General features: G+C 35.6%; 4 non-coding genes across 4 annotated transcripts; all 4 read right to left on the reverse strand.

Moving 5' to 3' along the window:
- Positions 1-1,928: 1,928 nt before the first annotated feature.
- LOC126828922 (U4 spliceosomal RNA) lies at positions 1,929-2,065 on the reverse strand. Its single transcript, XR_007683305.1, has one exon. It is a non-coding gene; the product is annotated as a U4 spliceosomal RNA (small nuclear RNA).
- A 3,514-nt stretch (positions 2,066-5,579) lies between these two features.
- Positions 5,580-5,716, reverse strand: LOC126828921 (U4 spliceosomal RNA). The gene has a single exon (XR_007683304.1). It is a non-coding gene; the product is annotated as a U4 spliceosomal RNA (small nuclear RNA).
- A 2,082-nt stretch (positions 5,717-7,798) lies between these two features.
- LOC126828920 (U4 spliceosomal RNA) lies at positions 7,799-7,935 on the reverse strand. Its single transcript, XR_007683303.1, has one exon. It is a non-coding gene; the product is annotated as a U4 spliceosomal RNA (small nuclear RNA).
- Positions 7,936-8,638: 703 nt separating this feature from the next.
- LOC126828919 (U4 spliceosomal RNA) lies at positions 8,639-8,775 on the reverse strand. The gene has a single exon (XR_007683302.1). It is a non-coding gene; the product is annotated as a U4 spliceosomal RNA (small nuclear RNA).
- Positions 8,776-21,471: the final 12,696 nt, after the last annotated feature.

Raw genomic sequence — 21,471 nt, forward strand, 5'->3', positions numbered from 1 at the left:
TCTTTAGCACTGGTAGTAAAACCGGGGAATCGAAACTACTTCAGTTGGCCTTATGATACAACGCGCACGCGCTAACCATTCGACCATCCAACCCCCCAGTTTTTAAGGCATTAATGTGGTGATAGATATCGATCATGATTCAAATATAATAATAATATACTTAACCTTGTTTAAATACTAGATTCGAACAACATTTAAAAAAGACTTATTGTCAGTTAAATATTTTAAAAATCAAGTAGTGACACTTTCATACACGTATATTCCAACATTATATTCTAAAATATTTTAAAATTGTATTAAGTTTATTTTTCCAAAAAAATGAAAAAAAAAACCAGTTTAAGCGGCACTTAGTTAGTGAACGAAAATGACACATGACACACTTATATGGAATAAAAGATGCTAAAAAGTTCAATATGAAATAATATATAAACTTTGAAACTCGTTGTACTGTATAATCAATCCAAAACAACCATCGATATCCACCTGTCGTATGACCTAAGGTTGCTTAGTCTGACTTCCTTGTAAACACCGTTATAATAATTATCTACTTGATGTCATATCTACTACACACGCCAAGTGTCACGCCAACTTTCTCCATTAATCTCGTCTTCTAGATTGTGCCAGACAATTAGGATGATCCTAACCTCTGTCTAGCGCCTAATCTACTCGCGTGCCGATACACTATCAACGTCACTGATTGGCTGATTGTAACGGCATGCTTCAATGGCGTCGAGTAGTCACGTGATATTATTGTTTACAGTTATGTGAAGGAATGGTATAAAATAACTGATTTCTAAATAATTCATCAGTTAAACTTGAAACATTTTACCTAAACACATCTACGTGATTAAACTTTAATCATGGAATCTCGTTCTTATACTTCTTTTAGAAAAGGACGAAAATTGTTGGCTGAAAAGAAACGACGGAACCGAATCAATGAATGTTTGGACCAGATTAAAAACTTGTTATGTAAAGACTCAGTTTCTTATCAAACGGTAAGTTGTTTTAATCTTTACTTGAGATATAACTGTACTATATCAATATTTTAAATTTATAAGATTGGATTTATTTGTGAAAGTGAAGTTTCTTATGAACCCGTAAGTTGTTATAAACCTTACTTCAAATATAAATGTATTCTATTAATAAATTATTTTAATGTACTGTATCAGCATTTTAAATTTAATGACGCTTATTCATTTGTTACCTAAATCTTATGAATGTGTTTATGGTTTCAATATTGTAGGATCTTGATGCCAATAAAATGGAAAAGGTCGAAATTCTGGAGTCTGCTGTTGAATTCCTCAAGAAAACTAAATACTCGTTTACAAGTTTTCCAAGAGAAGAACAAATCAAATATCAGAAAGGATTTACTCGATGTTTCCAGGAAATGACGTCATTTCTAAATGGTGTAACGGAAGTGTCGGACAAAGTGAAATATGCTCTGATTCAACACGTGTCTAGAAATATCCAATCAACACATTATAACAGTAATATAAATTATCATCAATATCCTGGAATACCCACAAATATAAATGGACAATATTCATTGAGAAGTGAAAACCAGAATTACATTAAATATAACCCTCCATTAGCAATACCATTACATAGACACAATTATAGACAGAATATTAAAACTGAAACAACAGTAGACTCTAATAATAACAATAACAGTTTTATTAGTAATAATAATAATATGAACAATAACAGTAGTGTTTGGAGACCTTGGTGAATTCGGACATTTGGTTATTAGTGCGGGTTTATATTTTAAAAAGTATTATTATGAACAAAAAGTTTATTAATTTAAGATAATATGTTTATATTTGTTAAGTTTTTGTTTTCATATATTCTGTTAATAAACGTGATATTTTGATAAATAAATCTATTTCGTCTGTCCAGAAATGTCTTCTAGATTCTTTTTTTGTAATTTGCTCCCGTAGAAGCCGGCAAAAATTGCACATGCCGACCAATAGGTCGTCAGCGCGGGGTATTGGGTATAGTTTTCAACTAGCAATAACCACGCCTCGGACATTCCTCACTGGCTATGGTACCGCCACTGCGCAAAGCTAACGAGATTGGAAAGAAATCAGACTCACTTGAAACACGTTTACTTATAAATATGATTCAAGTTAACAATTTATACATGAGTATTTACATCAAATTAATTTTCTTTTATGATACACTATTCAACATGAAACGATGCCACAAACAAATCTGATAATTTAAAATTATGGCATTTTATATTCTAAAAAATTTATATTGTAATATTTAACAATTGATTCAAATGAATAATCTTCGCGGTGTCTGCAGTATTTATCTCCCTTGAAAACATATTTGGACACAGCTCACCAAATATTTCTAATGTAGGGCGAAAGTTATATTTAGTCATTCTTTCCCTTCCCCCCCTTTGCATGACGATTTTTGTTGACTTTTTGGTGTAGAATCGAAGAGAAGGGTTTGAAAATACATTTTCTACCAGGTTTTGGTGAATATTCATGATTTTGAGGCGGAAGGATACAAGAGTTGAGAGGTTGGTTAGGTTGAAATTTAGGGACCAAAATTGCATGTTTTCTTGTCTCTACTTCCAGCTTGTGTATCTTAAGTTTTCCATGGTGAACCTCATACATGCTTTTGGGCAAGAGGTTGCCACATGTTGCTCCATCTGTGGTAGAAAGCGTTCTACCCAGCGAAAATTTGGGAAAAAGTTAGAATACTGCGAGAATAGATGTGTTCTCAAGCGGTGGAGTGAAAATGTATTATCATAAACCACACACATTTATTTATTTTAGAAATTTGATATTTTTCATTCCGTTCAATTCGTGTAAATTTTGCCATGATAATCAGATTATTCTACATTTTTGCATAATTAAACGTTTACAGAGTTTAAAAGTTTTTGTCCCATTTTAGATGTCAGGATTCTAAACCCCATGTCAAGTGGGGACTACATATTCTCAAACGTGTGAGGTTTGTCGCAAGGTCCAACAACACTTGTAAAGATAGCCTTTCCAAGAGAGAGCGAGAGAGAGAGAGAGAGAGAGAGAGAGCGAGAGAGAGGTGGGTGGGGGGCAACGTCCACTCGACACAAACTAAGAGTTATTCAGTGACTAACATGGTGCAATTTTATTTTAAAAATTGGCGATGAGAGAGAGAGAAATTAAATGAAATTGGGGTTTAACGTCCTACTGTTCTGCTCCGAGCTGGGCTAATGAAGACGGGCATACGCCATACAGTGTGCTGTAAGGGAAATTTTGTCCGAACAGCGGTAATACGGCCTACACTGTAACAAAAATTTCCGTGAAAAAACGTAAAAAATTCCGGAAACAAAAATTACCAGGAAAATTTTATCCGTATTTGTTTTTCCTGTAATTTACAGAAATTCCCTCAATTAACATAAATTCCATTTTCAAATACAGAAAAAAAAAATCCTGGTAAATTTTGTTTCCTGACCATATAGGTGATAAAAATTTCATTGAATTAACCATTGACTTTATACGCGTGCGTTAAATAGCTTTATTTAACGTCCGCTTCCACCGAAGTGATATCGCAGATAATCTTTAAACGTAACCTCTTTTCACTAATATAAGAATCGAGAGCAAGGTATCACAAACCGCTACTCGTCAGTGGTTGGATGCTTTCAGATGTAAGTTTGCGGTATTATCAATTCGCAGGTATGTAGAACCTGCCATAGAGACAAACCGACTTACACTGGCCAACCGGTTGTACTATCCGGATTTAAATGTGCTTGATTACCAGATATTACAACCTTAACACACGCAGGATTACAACATATTTTTACATATTTATGAAAATACTTACAATCTGATTAACGTATGATGAATAGCAATAAACATTATAGATCTTATAAATAATGGAAATTAGATATACACGTCAATTAATATACCAAACGTTACAAAATATGATTCTTCATATTATGGTTAATAAATTGAAATGAATACTATAACATGATGATTATTAGGAGTGATTATATATGTATACTATTACTTATCGTTGCACCGTTTATCCCGTAAAATAACAGAATTAAGTCCATTACAGAACGGAATAAAACATTTTATCCCTAAATTTCACGGAACTTCCTTGTCATTCCACCGTCTATTACGTAAAATAACAGAATTAAGTCCATTATAGAAGGGAATAAAACATTTTATCCCTAAATTTCAAGGAAATTTCCTGTTTAATACTGAATATTCCACAGAAATACATAAAACACGTAATTTGAAGAAATAATTCACACTATTAACACAATTTCTCCAAAAAATCCATCGATTAACAGAAAAAAGGTGTTAAATTACGGAATTCGGCCACATAAAAAATGGATATTTTTTACAGTGTACTCTTATATCGAATCCCAACTATCAAGGGATCTTTTACGTGCACGCCAAAGTGTACACGTGACCTCGGTTTTGGTACCATCCGAACAACTAGACAGTTGTCCTTGTCAGCCCCCAACCCTGTCCTGCATCACTGCCAAGGGGAAAGCCGCCGGAAAATCTGGATGAACTTTCTCGGCAATGGCAATGCAGGGATCGAAAACCCGACCTCCAGACTGGCTTAACATCCACTCGTTGCGAACTAAATCATTTCAATAATTCGTTTGCGCGTCTTTAGCAGTGGATAGAAACTGGGGTATCCGGAGGAAACCCAAAAGGTTGGACAAGCGACCCTACTCCCTTCTCATGTTTAAGCGGGGAATCAAAACCACACCACTTGAATCAATGTCAGACCTTGTGATTTCACGCGCACGTTTTAGACCACTAGACCACCCAATCCCTATGTAAGACGGATTTTGTAAGTTGTTGTATATTGTATATACCGGTACGGGAAATTTGTTTTATAATAGGGATATATAATGAATAAAATTGTGTTGGGTTTTTTTTTGGGGGGGGGGGGGTATCAGACATTTTTGGCAGATAAAATATCCTAGTTGACGGAAACAAAAGAATATGAACATCTTTTCTATATAAAAATTATTATCCATTTTGACGGAAAAGAATGAAATACAGTGTGAGACCTGATTGCACGTATTCAAGTGCGGCCTGGAAAATTGAGACTATAACAACTTCCGGGGCGAAAGTCAAAATGATAGGTCTGGAATAGCGCGGTGTGATTATTTCCTAATTTCTACTTCTCGAGTTGCATTTTGTCTTGGTATGCGTGTTGATGCCTTCTTACTGACATCAATAAATACAAAATATGACTAAGTCAAAGTCGATAAGACGGTATACAAGCCAAAATGCAAGTCGAAAATAGGAAATTAGGAAAAAACGAGGGGCGCTATTATCACTGTGTGTTATTTCTTAATTTCCTATTTTCGAGTTGATTTTGGCTTGTATAGCGTGTTGTCGCCTCACATTTTGTCGTAACTTCTACTTTTCGACTTTCGTGTTTTGAAGAGGCGAAAAGTAGAAGTTATGAATGGTAGTTATAGGCTTCGATAGCCACTCAGTGATTATATTGTTGTTATAACCATCCAAATACCGAGTTGAATCAACGAGTGAATAAATTAGTTTTCAATCGACAATTGAAAAGGCGTCCCCTTTTATATTCTTTTTGGTTTGTGTTAGCTCCCGTAGAAGCCGGCAAAAATTGCGCATGCCGACCAAAAGGTCGTCAACGCGGGGTATTGGGTATAGTTTTCAACTAGCAATAACCACGCCTCGGAAATTCCTCACTGGCTATGGTACCGCCACTGCGCAAAGCTAACGAGATTGGAAAGAAATCCTACTCACTTGAAACAAGTTTACTTATAAATATGATTCAAATTAACAATTTATACAGGAATATTTACATCAAATCAATTTTATTTTATATTTTAATACTCAACATGAAACAATGCAGTAAACAAATCTAATAATTTAAAATTATGGCATTTTATATTTCAAAATAATATATATTGTAATATTTAACAATTGATACAAATGAATAATCTTCACGTTGTCTACAGTAGTTATCTCCCTTGAAAACATATTTATCAACATAAATGAAAACCACCATTCAGCACAGTCAGATAGAACCATCTTGTACGAGAATAGATATGTTCTCAAGCGGTGGAGTGAAAATGTATTATCATAAACCACACACATTTATTTATTTTAGAAATTTGATATTTTTCATTCCGTTCAATTTGTGTAAATTTTGCCATGATTATCAGATTATTCTACATTTTTGCATAATTAAATGTTTACAGAGTTTAAAAGTTTTTGTCCCATTTTAGATGTCAGGATTCTAAACCCCATGTCAAGTGGGGACTACATATTCTCAAACGTGTGAGGTTTGTCGCAAGGTCCAACAACACTTGTAAAGATAGCCTTTCCAAATCCAAGAGAGAGCGAGAGAGAGGTGGGTGGGGGGCAACGTCCACTCGACACAAACTAAGAGTTATTCAGTGACTAACATGGTGCAATTTTATTTTAAAAATTGGCGATGAGAGAGAGAGAAATTAAATGAAATTGGGGTTTAACGTCCTACTGTTCTGCTCCGAACTAGGCCAATGAAGACGGACATACGCCATACAGTGTGCTGTAAGGGAAATTTTGCCCGAACAGCGGCAATACGGCCTACTCTTATATCGAATCCCAACTGTCAAGGGATCTTTTACGTGCACGCCAATGTGTACACGTGACCTCGGTATTGGTCCAATCCGAACAACTAGACAGTTGTCCTTGTCAGCCCCCCCCCCCGTCCTGCATCACTGCCAAGGGGGAAGCCGCCGGAAAATCTGGATGAACTTTCTCGGCCAATGCAGGGATCGAAAACCCGACATCCAGACTGGCTTAACATTCACTCGTTGCGAACTAAATCATTTCAATAATTCGTTTGCACGTAGGGGTCTTTAGCAGTGGATAGAAACTGGGGTATCCGGAGAAAACCCAAAAGGTTGGTTAAGCGACCCTACTCCCTTCTCATGTTTAAGCGGGGAATCAAAACCACACCACTTGAATCAATGCCAGACCTTCTGATTTCACGCGCACGTGTTAAACCACTAGACCACCCAATCCCCATGTAAGACGGATTTTGTAAGTTGCTGTATATTGTATATACCGGAACGGGAAATTTGTTTTATAATAGGGATCTATAATGAATTAAATTGTTGTAGCCTAAGGTGGGGGTTTTTTTGGAGGGGGTAGGGGTTATCAGACATTTTTGGAAGATAAAATATCCCAGTTGACGGAAAAAAAATATGAATATTTTTTTTATATAAAAATTATTATCCATTTTGACGGAAAAGAATGAAATACAGCGTGAGCCCCGATTGCACGTATTCAAATGCGACCTGGAAAATTGAGACTACAACAACTTCCGAGGCGAAAGTCAAAATGATAGGTCTTTAATAGCGCGGTGTGTTAATTTCCTAATTTCTACTTTTCGAGTTGCATTTTGGCCTGGTATGCGTGTTGATGCCTTCTTACTGACATCAATAAATACAAAAATATGACTAAGTCGAAGTCGACAAGACGGAATACATGCCTAAATGCAAGTCGAAAATAAGAAATTAGGAAAAAACGAGGGGCCCTATTATCGCTGTGTGTTATTTCTTAATTTCCTATTTTCGAGTTGACTTTGGCTTGTATAGCGTGTTGTCGCCTCACATTTTGTCGTAACTTCTACTTTTCGACTTTCGTGTTTTGAAGAGGCGAAAAGTAGAAATTATGAATGGTAGTTATACGCTTCGATAGCCACTCAGTGATTATATTGTTGTAATAAACATCGAAATACCGAGTTGAATAAATTAGTTTTCAATCGACAAGGCGTCCCCTTTTACATTCTTTTTGGTTTGTGTTAGCTCCCGTAGAAGCCGGCAAAAATTGCGCATGCCGACTAAAAGGTCGTCAGCGCGGGGTATTGGGTATAGTTTTCAACTAGCAATAACCACGCCTCGGAAATTCCTCACTGGCTATGGTACCGCCACTGCGCAAAGCTAAAGAGATTGGGAAGAAATCAGAGTCACTTGAAACAAGTTTACTTATAAATATGATTCAAGTTAACAATTTATACATGAATATTTACATCAAATTAATTTTATTTTATATTTTAATATTCAACATGAAACAATGCAGTGAACAAATCTAATAATTTCAAATTATGGCATTTTATATTCTAAAGAATATATATTGTAATATTTAACAATTGATTCAAATGAATAATCGTCACGTTGTCTAAGGTATTTATCTCCCTTGAAAGCATATTTATAAACACAAATGAAAATACAACCATTCAGCACAGTCAGATATAACCATCTATTATGAGAATAGATGTGTTCTCAAGCGGTGGAGTGAAAATGTATTATAATAAACCACACACATTTATTTATTTTAGAAATTTAGTCTTAGTGACTCCGGAGGTTCAAAGGTGAAATTTCCAGTTTTTGCACTAGGAAGATTTGAAATGAAATGAAATGGGGTTTAACGTCCTACTCCTAACCTGGGCTAATGAAGACGGGCATACGCCATACAGTGTTTTGAAGAGGCGAAAAGTAGAAATTATGAATGGTAGTTATATGCTTCGATAGCCACTCAGTGATTATATTGTTGTAATAAACATCGAAATACCGAGTTGAATAAATTAGTTTTCAATCGACAATTGAAAAGGCGTCCCCTTTTATATTCTTTTTGGTTTGTGTTAGCTCCCGTAGAAGCCGGCAAAAATTGCGCATGCCGACTAAAAGGTCGTCAGCGCGGGGTATTGGGTATAGTTTTCAACTAGCAATAACCACGCCTCGGAAATTCCTCACTGGCTATGGTACCGCCACTGCGCAAAGCTAAAGAGATTGGGAAGAAATCAGAGTCACTTGAAACAAGTTTACTTATAAATATGATTCAAGTTAACAATTTATACATGAATATTTACATCAAATTTTATTTTATATTTTAATATTCAACATGAAACAATGCAGTGAACAAATCTAATAATTTCAAATTATGGCATTTTATATACTAAAGAATATATATTGTAATATTTAACAATTGATTCAAATGAATAATCTTCACGTTGTCTAAGGTATTTATCTCGGTTATCGTCCCATCCGAACGACTAGACAGCTGTTCTTGTCAGGCCCTCCATACTGCATCACTGACAAGGGGAAACCACGCAGGAAAATTTGAAGCAATAACATGTCAGCGTAAAACTAAAATGAAACCTGATCTAATTTATAGTAGGAACATTTAAAACTTATCTTTAGGTGATCTTAGCACCGTATATTTACTTTGGAACGCTGAAAAAGATCTTGCATAACAGAACCAACACACTTTGAAACCGGTTATACATAATGAAACGAGTTGTCCGAAAACCAATGCAATAGTTACGCCTCCCCATTCGGCAAACATCCGCAGACTCCAGTACCCCACATCTAGCCTCGGCTGTGTGGCGAATTCTGCCTTTGGAAATTCTTTCAACTTCCCGGATTACAAATGGTGGGCCCATGAAGACACCTGTGAAGAGTGTTTTATCATACAAAGCTTTCAATGTCTAAAGCTGGTTTTCTTTCAAGTATATCCGATTTTCTTTAAAAAAAAAAAGACAACTGTGCAATGAAAAGTAAACACACTCTTCGGACGACGCCATTTTTAGAACTTCTTTCTACAAGTAAACCGATAGCCGCATCACAATTGTATGGATGTGGGTAAATATCCCTTCTACAACCCAGGCTAGATGTAGGGTACCGGAATCCGCCGCGGTTGGCTGAGAGTACTCGCCCCACCCCCTTTGGAGATTGGCCAAACTCCTATAGGTCCAGCAGTATGGAGGTGTTCAAAATGCGATCTGCAGTAGAAAGCAGAAAATCATAAGCAAAAGAGACAATATTGTCGGCTTGTTGTGGGAAGGGGTCCATGCAAGGATCACCCTGCTTTTGGAGGAGCTCGATAATGGATTTGATACTACTCGGGGAGTCAGACAGGATAACGGCTTTTTAGTGTGTCAGCATAACTAGCTATTCTAGTGCCGTTTTAATGGCCATTAGTTCTGTAGCCTTTTCCTACAGTTCAGCTTTGATATGGGTATGTATATGCCATATCCCGTGATCTCTTGATCTATCGGTGTAAATTTTATAGTGGCTAGTCCATCTAGCCTATTAATTCCATTGCTAGTGTTCGTGATTGCATCACTTAATTGCCAAGGCGGTCCGGCAAGGTTTTTCTTTCAATAATCGTACCTTTCAGGATGTGCTTATTTAGCGTATCTTTAGATAATTGCCCGAATGCCATGGGCCTGTTGTTCTTTGGAATTTTCTTTTAGCATTTGCAACATGCCCCACTACTTGGGTAAGCCCCTTCAACTGTGTGTGAAATAGCTTTATTTAACGTCATGTGATATCGCTGACAACTGATTACAACGTATACAAGTTCAGTAATAATAAACATAAAAGAATGGTAATGGTTTCTGAAGCATTTAAGATAAAAGAACGAATATTAATAATTATAACCAGTGAAGTATACTACAGATTTTGATAATACAATCATAAAAACAAACACTAAACAAAGATCGTCAATTATCACAAGTTAGCCGATGGTGGCGGGTATGACTATCTCCTATTCCTAATTTTTATAAATGATCTCCCACTCAATATTGAATCAAGTCAGATAGATTTGTTTGCTGATGACAGTACCCTGCATTGTTCACACAAAGATATTTTATCCATCGCCAAAAATCTCCAAAATGATCTCTATTTGGTTGCTAAATGGTGTGAAAACAATGGGATGGTAATCAATCCTTCGAAAACAAAATCAATGCTGATTTCAACAAAACACAAAAGAAATCAGAAAAACCTAACTTTATCACTCCATGGTGAGAAAATTGAGACGGTTACTACCGCAAAATTACTTGGAATTCAAATTGACCAAGACCTTAATTGGGAAGCATACAGATAGCAGATATGTCTAAAAAACTTGCATCAAAAATATTTCTCCTAAATAAGATAAAAGATCATTTACCTTACGAGACAAGAATTTTGTTTTATAACAGTTACATACTACCAATATTTGATTATTGCTCTATTATTTGGGGAAATGCTACCAAAACTAGATTAGACATTCTTTTAAAATTACAAAAGAGGGCAGCAAGAGCTATTCTTGATGCACCGATTGAAACTCCTTCCACCTCTTTATTTACTAAACTCGGTTGGCTTACCCTTACACAGAGGATTCTTTACAATAAAATTGTCTTATCATTCAAAATTATTACATTTAATACTCTACTTTATCTAAATTTCTATTTTATTGAAAAATCTCTTGTTTCCAAAACGGATATCTTGCTCCGTTCACAGACCAGTAAATCTCTTTTTCTTCAAAAATGCAAAACGGAATCCATGAAACGTACTTTTCATTATTCTGCATGTCTTTTATGGAACAATCTGCCTTTTGATATAAAGATGTGTAAATATGTTGAAAATTTTAAGATTAAACTGAAAACTCATTTATTTTGCACACTGAAGGAACCATAATATTCAACTGATGACATACTTATTATTTTTAACTTGCAACTGCATTCTATTTTATTTTGTGTGTAATTATAGTGTTCTTCCTATATTCTACTTGTATAATGTATATGTTTTGTAGTTTGGGAGTGACTTATCAAACTTCCCACTTTAAAATGCTATTGCATTTCTAATGATTTTAAATTTATCCTGATATTACATGTATATATGTCTTTGTAGTTTAGGATGGACCTATGGAAGATTAGTTTTTTTTTTTGCAAACTAAATACGTTGCCTCATTAAATAAAGTTTTTATTATTATTATTATTATTATAATCAATAAATATTTCTTGGCCATTATTAAACCATGTAAAGAAGGGTGCCCATCAAGTAAAATAAAAGATTCAGTCAATTACGTGGCCAGTTCATGTTGTATAGTACAATCAATTATCTACCTTCGCCCACTTCAAAAAGAACTAGAATTTTATAGAACCAGATATTATTGAGGTAAATCTATGCAGCCATTCTTTAGAGTTTTAGTGTTTTATTTATCGATAAAGTTAAGAACTACATTTTTATAGAACCAAATAATTATTGAGGTAAACCCACCCTTCATTACTTTAATAGAGTTTTAGTGTTTTATTTATTGATTAAGTTATTTACTGTATTATACATGCATAATCAAAGCTGAATTCACTCCAATATGTACACATAATGTACAGGCATCTAAACCTATTTAAACAATGTTTATCATTTTAAATAAACTAGTCTTGATAAATAGTTTATTCTTAAAGGATAATGCTATGGTAAAAGTTTAATTTTATCATTCACTTAGTTCATTGTGTAACACATTTCATATTTATTTTTTAAAGAAAAAAGGTTTTAGTAACAAATAACATTAAAACGCAATTTTTCTTACAGTCAGGGTCCATAATCAATGAAGTTACGGTCCGATATATTCTATGGTGAAAATGTAATATACGTCCATATATTATTGTGATATTATTTCGTAAGTTTATTGCCATCTACGAACCCAGTGACGAATATAAAAATAAATCGTAGAAGACTAACTTGCCTGGGATATATTGTGGACGGAAATTCACAAATCCAGTGATTGGAATGCCAACATAAATATCGAACAAGAACTTTCAAGGGATATATTATATTTTTTCTTTTACATAAGGTAATAAAAACAAAACTTTAGTAAAGATCTTCTCAAATATTTAAAATGTAAATATGAAAGGAAATTCACAAATAAAGTGATAAGAATCCGAACATGGTACATCGTTCAGATTCAATGAAGGCGTTATCAAAACACAATTTTCTATTCCATAATCGTTGTTTGGTTCATTGATACTCCAAATGTTGATATCGAGAGTCGAACCATCCACCCAGATCATCTCATTCTCTGTAATGATATCATTCAGCCCTATCCAGTACTTGACACCTGAAAACAAGAGAGAAGGGGATAAAGCGGCACATTTTATATATGTATAGGGGACATGTCAAATGCATCTAAATCGACTATTTGCCGGGAAGTTAATGTCATTGATATATTTATAACTCTATGCAGCCGACCAATTAATACGTAATTTGCATATCAAAATTGTTTTATGACGTTAGAGAGCATCGTAGTCTCAGATTACCAGTCACAATGTGCTTAGACTCATACTTGACTTGTGTTCACGCAAGAACGGTCTTGAGAATTTTCTAGAGTCAGTATTTTATAAAGTTTCTCACGTAAGCAAAAGTGAAGCATGACTTTGGGCTTACTTTTAAGAATATTCTAAGAACCGGGCCCTGGCGTATATGGGGGGGGGGGGGCAATAGTCCGCCTTTATACGAAATACTATAAATATGGGTATCAAAAAACATAAACCTAACCCTAACAATAGATATTGGTGGACTAATGAACCCGCGGACTAGTCCACCCTAACCCAACCCCTATAATTGATATCGGTAGACTAATTAACCCGCAGACTAGTGAGCATTCCCCATTAACAAAAAATATGGGACCCTTTATGGTTATACACGTTAATAAGAATTAATAAAGATTTGTTGATAGAGTTTTGAAAAACAGAAAATTTGTTCGTCACCAAAAGATTTCTGTCAAAAGGAAATTAGACAAGTAACAAAACAACTACGATGCATTATGTATGATTTCTATTGTACAGAGCTGTAGAATCAGTTTTTGTAAAACTTCCTATTAAGTGAAAACCTTCTAGACCAATATCATAATCACGATAGATATTCATGGTATTGGGTATTTATCAAAATTTCCTGCACAACACCCAACAATTGCCCCCCCCCCCCCCGCCTAACCTGTTGTCGATATGTTGGGCACTGGACCATCATCACCAGTTTTACCCACTGAATTTTGATGGGTTTATGTGACTGGGTTATCGGTTTAAAGTTCCCCAGAAACAGAAACCATTATGCTTAGTATACAACTTCACACAAGTTTACAACCCTACGTACACCTTAAATCACGGAGTTGTATTCTGTCATTTTAAGGGCCCTGTATTTTTTTTACGCAAGCGCCGGTGTTGGTTAGCGGGCTATGCCTGAAAAATAAATGAAGGCTTCTTAAATTAGATTTAGCAGGCGATTGGTAGTTTTATAATTTTGTTTAACTTTGTTATGGGGTCATCACTATATCAAATATCTTAGGGTTCAAAGTATCGTACTTACGAGACAACGTCTTTATTGCTGCAAGTTTTAGAGCTAATTCAACTTGCTTCAAGATTACCAAATTTCCACCATCTTGCTCACATTTTGCTTTAGCTGTCGACCATGGTAAGGCATTGCTGGATGCTTTCATACAAAATGTTCCACCAATTAATGGCAGGTATCCAGGCTGGTTGTTGCATCGTTCTGTAATATTGATATAAAAAAAGATAACTGTGATGTCACCTTTAAAAATTGTGCTTGTAAAAGGCTATTGTCTGTCGAGTAATATACCCAAACCGCCACAAAAGTAATTCGTTGAGAATGAACTGCGGCCCCGAGCGCTAGTTTTCTTCTTGTTCTCCTTGACGACGACGCTCTTCAAACAAACCAAATTCCAAAATAAATAAATGACACATATTGATTAATTGAACATTTATCTTTTTCACAGGTTTTAACCTATCAAACTGATTATCTATACTTAGTCTTAGCAGGAAATGTTTACGATCAAACTCAGTCAGTCATCTATACACTAAATTTCATCACTCTCCACCAGTTAGAATCAAAGTTATCTAGTCCCAAAGCGACGTCGCATGGAATTTACCAATGTTTGAAAGAAGGCCTGGGGCAAATTGTTCCATTCTTGTACACGAGCAGCTTCTAAAGCAGCAATGGTGTGCATCTGTGGTCTCCGATACAGACGGCGTCAAATCTCATCCCAGACATGTTCTATCGGTGCCATGTCCGGAAACATGGCTGGCCAGTCCAAGACATTGATGTTGTTAGCAGCCAGGTAGTCCATACTTAAACGGGCGGTATGCGGACGTGCATTATCCTGTTGGAAGTGCTGAAGTTGTGGGTGCGCTCGAAACATCGGAACAACAATTGGTTGCATCATCACGGTAGGCTACAGCATTAACGCGACCCCTGCAAATGTGTAGGGCGGTCCGGTGATGAAATGTGAAGCCTCCCCACACCATTACACTTCCCCCACCCCATCTCCACACACGTTGACGGCCACCAGCGTGATAAAGATGAAAGCGACTGAAGAGCACACTTTGCCAGTCTACTCTTCTCCATGTCTGGTTTCCTTGAGCCCGTATCAAACACCGCTGACGGTGATGATCCCTGAGGGTAGCCCCAACATAAGGTCGTCGTGCACGGAGTCCTACTTCTCTTAGACGACGTCTTACGGTGTTGGCACCTACTGGTCCTTGTCTTCCGAGGACTGCCGCACCTGTTCGAGTCGCTGGGCGGAATCTGTCACGCAGATGAGTGACCCGGATGTAGCAGTCTTGAGCCTGGGTTGTAACGCGTTGTGGACCAGGACGTTGACAGTCACGTGTTGATCCAGTAAATCGATCACGTTCCACCAACCTTACAATAGTGGACTGATGACAAATGAAGTGTCTGGCAATAGCACGTGTAGACATGCCAGCCCTGGACATTCCCATGGCTTCATTCCGTTGATTTTCAATAAGTCACGACATCTCTAGCTCGATTCCTTCACACGTCCAACAACAAATTACGACAGATTGACGTTTCACAGTTCATGTACTGCACATTAAGTTGAATACATGCTTTTAATGGGCTCACACATAATGCTGCACGTGAATATTGGGTTTTTCATGTGCATCTCGTGCAATTTTGTTTTGTGTACACGGGCCGATATTTTTTGCGTTTGGGAGCATTGTGTGAAACGATAGTTCATAGTATTGCATAATATTATACATACAAAACCACCTAGTAATAAAATATTTGGGAAAAAAAAGTGATGGGTTTTCCATGGCGCTCAGTATATAAATGAACACCCCAGCATACTAACCCGGTGATGGTCAAAACAGACCACGCATTTTCGTGCGTGCACTGTATTAGAAATAACAAGGAACACGTGTTAATTAAAAAGATAAATACATGTAGTTAAAACAATAAATAAATATTTTTTCACTGTTCACTGTAGATTGTGAAATAGTATCATTAGTTAGAAAACGCATCCAATATCCATTAGTTAGAAAACGCATCCAATAGTATAAGGAACAAATACACAAAACCTAGGGAACTGGGATAAATTTCTGTTTGGTCATGTTTTAGATAATTGTAATCTTGTAAAATACCTTTCCTACATCATCGCACATGGTTAGTTTGTTCTGTGGCTGACAATTCGTGAATGTAAAACGTATTCCAGTCAATGCAGCATACCCCATTCACACCAAATTGATATTACAATATTCATTGGCCTGTTGTGGATTTTAAAGATAGATTGCCAGGCAACGAAACATACGCCCACAGTAGCTAAGTCGTCCGTGCAGTCAATAAGGGGTGTCGCATATTTATTTCTTTTGTCGGTAAGGAGAGAGAAATGGGGTTTAACGTCCACTCGACACAAACTAGGTCATTTCGGGACTCTCATGGTTCAATTTTATTTCAAAAATTTGCTTGCGCGTAGGGGTCTTTAGCAGTCGGAGGACCCGGAGAAAACCCACGAGGTTGGACAGGCTATCCTACTCCTTGTCACGTACAACCGGGGAATCGAAACCACGCCAGTTGACTCAATGACAGACCTTATGATACAACGCGCACGCGCTAACCATTCGGCCATCGAACCCCCCTTGTCGGTAAGGAAAACATTTACAACACACTAAAATATAATTACGAATAACAAACCTATTAAGTAATTGTCAAACTTGTTTGGCCTCTAATTCTGCCCTATACTGACGTTGAGTACTAAAAACATTAAAGGAGCTAAATCACTAATATTTGGGACCTAGAAATTGACACAAATGGGTCGCAACGCATATAATAATGTAATACGAATGTATATGAACTGATCTGCCCTATACTGATCATTTGTTTCCGTTTTACTCTAATTCCAAATCAGTTATGTTCGGCGAAATACGCCAGAAGTCCCAATCGAATGGCAATCTCTAGCGTCTGGGTATTCCAGTCTACATCGATAATATTTATTGCGCATACTCTCCAGATAGGAATACGGCGTCACCGTTTGTCATGACTAATTGTGGAATATGTCTAGCCTCGTTCTTCGAGTCCCTTGTTATAAATGACGTTGAAACGCATTATGGTACACGATTCGTGTACCAATGGTAAAATGTTTATTTTGTGTTAAATATTGAATATCAGAAGCCCATCTTTTCCTTGTAAAATCACAACATCAATGTTGATTTAAATTGACAAATGATTAGTGTTTTTAATGTCGAAGACTTTGCATGATATTGTGTTAGCGACTTAGCTACTTTAAATATCAAGGGCCATAAATATGGAAGTCATTATCGGAAATTATTGAAAATCAATAGGATTCTTCGTCTCATGACCATAATTGTTTAGCCTCCAGAGCGTGGACACCGGACGGGAGCGACGACAATATACGACATGTTGGCGTATAAAAAGTGCCGAAAACCGGAAATCAGCAAATAGGCTTAAAATACATTTATCCATATACTAATCCACATTTCGTAAAATTGTATTTCAAAAACCTGACATTGGAATGATCTGATTTGTATGCATCGTAAATAAACAGGTATGCACATATTCAGGTTATTGACCCACTCCCCAATCTGCTGAGTAAACAACAATATATTATGACGTGCAAAATAATGTATCTTTTGGACATTAACATATATTTAAAGTTTTTATCAAAATCTGATAAAAAAAAGTGAATTCCTAAAGTATGTAATATCAAGGTCGCAATTGTTTTTCCGATTTTTATAATTCTCATAAAAATCGGAAAAAAATTGTGACCTTTAGAAGGCCCACAACCTTGGTATTACATACTTTTACACTATTTGCGCACAAGGAGCGGCCATTTTGTCAGGCAGTGTCGGTCCAATTTTCACGAAGTTCGAACTCAGCAATGATAAATTTTAAAAAATGTTCAAAATCGAACAAAAGTTGCGACCTCAAGGTGACCCACAAGCTTAAAACGTGATTTTTCGTAAAATCAGGTGCCATAATCGAAGAAGTTACGATTCGATATGCGCGAATATGGAAAGGATCCGAGATCTTTGGTTTATAGCCATACATTTTAACTTTCATCTAAATCGGATAACAATTGTGACCTCTAGAGTGTTCACAAGCTAAAAACGTAATTTGAATAAAAGTTTTAATAGTCTCATTTTACATTATCTATTTCTGAGCTGTTATAGCAAGAATGGTCAATTCTTTACCTAAATCTTACATAATGTATTTTTAATTTCAAATTAGATTTATGAAGAATCGTGTCAAATTGTATGCCTGTCTTATTTAAAGCGATAATTTCATATTTTCTAAGTAAGTCAAAACATAATTATTTCTATGTCTTTTGCTCAATAGGTTGTCAACTCACTATTATACGATCATAGGTATTATTCTCCCTCTTAAAAATCCTTTGACCCCGGAAATAATAACACAATAACCTCCCTTGTTTTTCTATCCACCCCCATGGAATAGCTATCTTCAAACGTTTCAATTTGAAGTTGAAAATGATATTTTTGCCAATTTCTCAACTGGCAATAGTGAATTATAGGATTAATAGGATTATTCTTTAACAAGGTAGGACTGTTTATAAATACCATCTATTTTAAGGCTTTATTTTAATAAATTTTAAAAATATAGCTTAAAAATATGAAATTGCAACTTTAAACTTACCTGTCAAACTTTGATCAACATGTAGAGAATTTATGTTGATGGAGTCCAACCCTTTATCCACCATATTTAAAATATAACACGTACCATCACCACCATAGTGGAATAATTTACATCCAGGGTTAGAGGCACATTTCATGCCACATTTGGTCAGAGATACATCTTTAAATGAAACAGAGTAATCCACTCTAACGGTATTTTCTAATTCGATTTTTTTGTATAAATTATCTTTCGCGTCTGTTGTTGAAATGAATAAACAAAACAAGCTAATAAACGAAAGGCCGAAGCCTGACATTTTTAATTGAGTTTGATTATAAAAATTATCTTTTGCATGAGTCAATTAATACACTTAGTGACCATATGTAACAGTTATTATCAAATGATCTATCGAAACACTTAGTGACCATATGTAACAGTTATTATCAAATAATCTATCCAAACACTTAGTGACCATATGTAACAGTTATTATCAAATAATCTATCCAAACACTTAGTGACCATATATAACAGTTATTATCAAATGATCTATCCAAACACTTAGTGACCATATATAACAGTTATTATCAAATGATCTATCGAAACACTTAGTGACCATATATAACAGTTATTATCAAATGATCTATCCAAACACTTAGTGACCATATGTAACAGTTATTATCAAATAATCTATCCAAACACTTAGTGCCATATATAACAGTTATTATCAAATGATCTATCCAAACACTTAGTGACCATATATAACAGTTATTATCAAATGATCTATCCAAACACTTAGTGACCATATATAACAGTTATTATCAAATGATCTATCCAAATACGAAATGTCAATTTAACAACGACACAGAAACAATATCCCGGCAAAGGTTAATGAAGCTGAGCAAACGACTTACGTATTGAAAACATAATCAATCACTCCACTATAGATGAATGCGCTGGTGACAGATCAATAAAATTTTATAGGTTGTAACCATCTTTTTTCACATCTTTAAAAATTGATGCGGTCCTTTGTTATATTAAAATTAAATCTTCTGAGAATAGCTGGGAAGAGTTGCTATATAATAATATAACACGTCTTGAATACAAAGTAAAGGAACCCGCGGGAAATCGAATCGAATTATTACCAGTCTTATTGAGAAGGGCATTATATTCGAAACTGAGTCGTAATCCCCTTATGGTCGGTGCACAGAATGGGATGCATAGATGAACCATATATTACACATGGTAAAGCATAGAGTTGTATATAGAAACTAGAGTCCGCAATGATCACGACACGAATGGGTAGCAAAACATATAATAATGTAATCTGATTGTATATAAACTGATTTACATTAAGTTGTTTGTGTTTTGACTCTAATTTCTAATCAGTTACGTACAGCAAAATACGGCATGAGCCTCAACCGAATGGCAATTTCTAGAGTCTGGTTATTCCAGTCTATTGCGCATGTTCTCCAGATAAGATATGGCGTGACCGTTTGACATGAGATGTGGAATATGTCTCGCCTCATTCTTTCTGGTCACTTGTTACAAATGACGCCGAAACGCACTGTGGTACACGATCACAACATCAATGTTGATTTGAATTGACAAATAATTCGCGTTTTCGACGTGTAAGACTTTAGATGACATTGAGTTAGAGACTTAGGTACTTTAAGCTTATTGGGGGAGAGGTCAAGTCTCCACATAAGCACTGACCTAGGATGATGTAAATTTGGCAAGTTGGGATTAGCGCCAACCCTGGTTACATCTCGTGACCTTTGACCAAACTTGATGCTGGCCTTACGACTATTTTCGAACGTGCACAAATATTAAATTTTCTCACCCACATATTTAGTGATCTCGACCGCAGTGTCTCTACGCCTAGGCCTACTTCGCTTTATAATTAAAATACTGAACTGTTAAACGTAGTGCAATGTGTACAATATGTATTCCCATAGACATTTATGGAACTAATTTATAAAGAGTCAATAGAAATGAATGTTCTTTTAACAGTAAATGTGAACAGAAATCAATAGCCCGCAGAATTGTGTACCGGTTTTTTTATTTGTTTGTTAATTATTTATTATTTTTTTTTTATTTAGAAAATTAGGGAATAAAAGGTGAAGTAAGATAAATAATAGCCTACGTAAAAGTTTTATTTCTTTTTACCGGTATTAATATAATTGTTAAAGATAAATTATGGGAGATAAGATAAAGAGATGGCAGTTCTCGCTATAATAGTTAAAAACTAGATAGTGTAAAGGTAATTTGCTGAAAATTTCAGTCAAATTGATCCACTATGGGCCGAGAACGAAGCGGGTGAAGTTTTCGCATTGTCTCGGTCATCATTACTAAAATCATTAATATAAACAGCATAGTCTCGATTATCCACTGTTTTGATTTAATCATCAATGGCCGTTAAGCGGCTAGCCTTGACATCGAGAGTTTATTATGGTCTGGATAAGTTAATTAATGTCCAATTGATAATTTAGATAACATTTCATGCCTAAAGAAAGACTTGTAATAAGCAGATTTTGCTCTTGAATAATGCATGTTTAATTATTTTAAACATACATTATGCAAGAGCTAAATCTGCCTATTGCAGGTCTTTCTTTAGGCATGAAATGTTGTATAAACTATTAATTGGACATTTATTAACAAAACAAGACCATAATCGACTCTCGATGGCATCGGATCCTCGAGATTTTAACTAGATTGAAACGGTTCGCCATTTAAAAATTTAATTTAAAAATGGGAAAGCGAGG

The sequence above is a fragment of the Patella vulgata genome, chromosome 7 (genome assembly GCF_932274485.2).
Source record: "Patella vulgata chromosome 7, xgPatVulg1.2, whole genome shotgun sequence".
Lineage (NCBI taxonomy): Eukaryota > Metazoa > Mollusca > Gastropoda > Patellidae > Patella > Patella vulgata.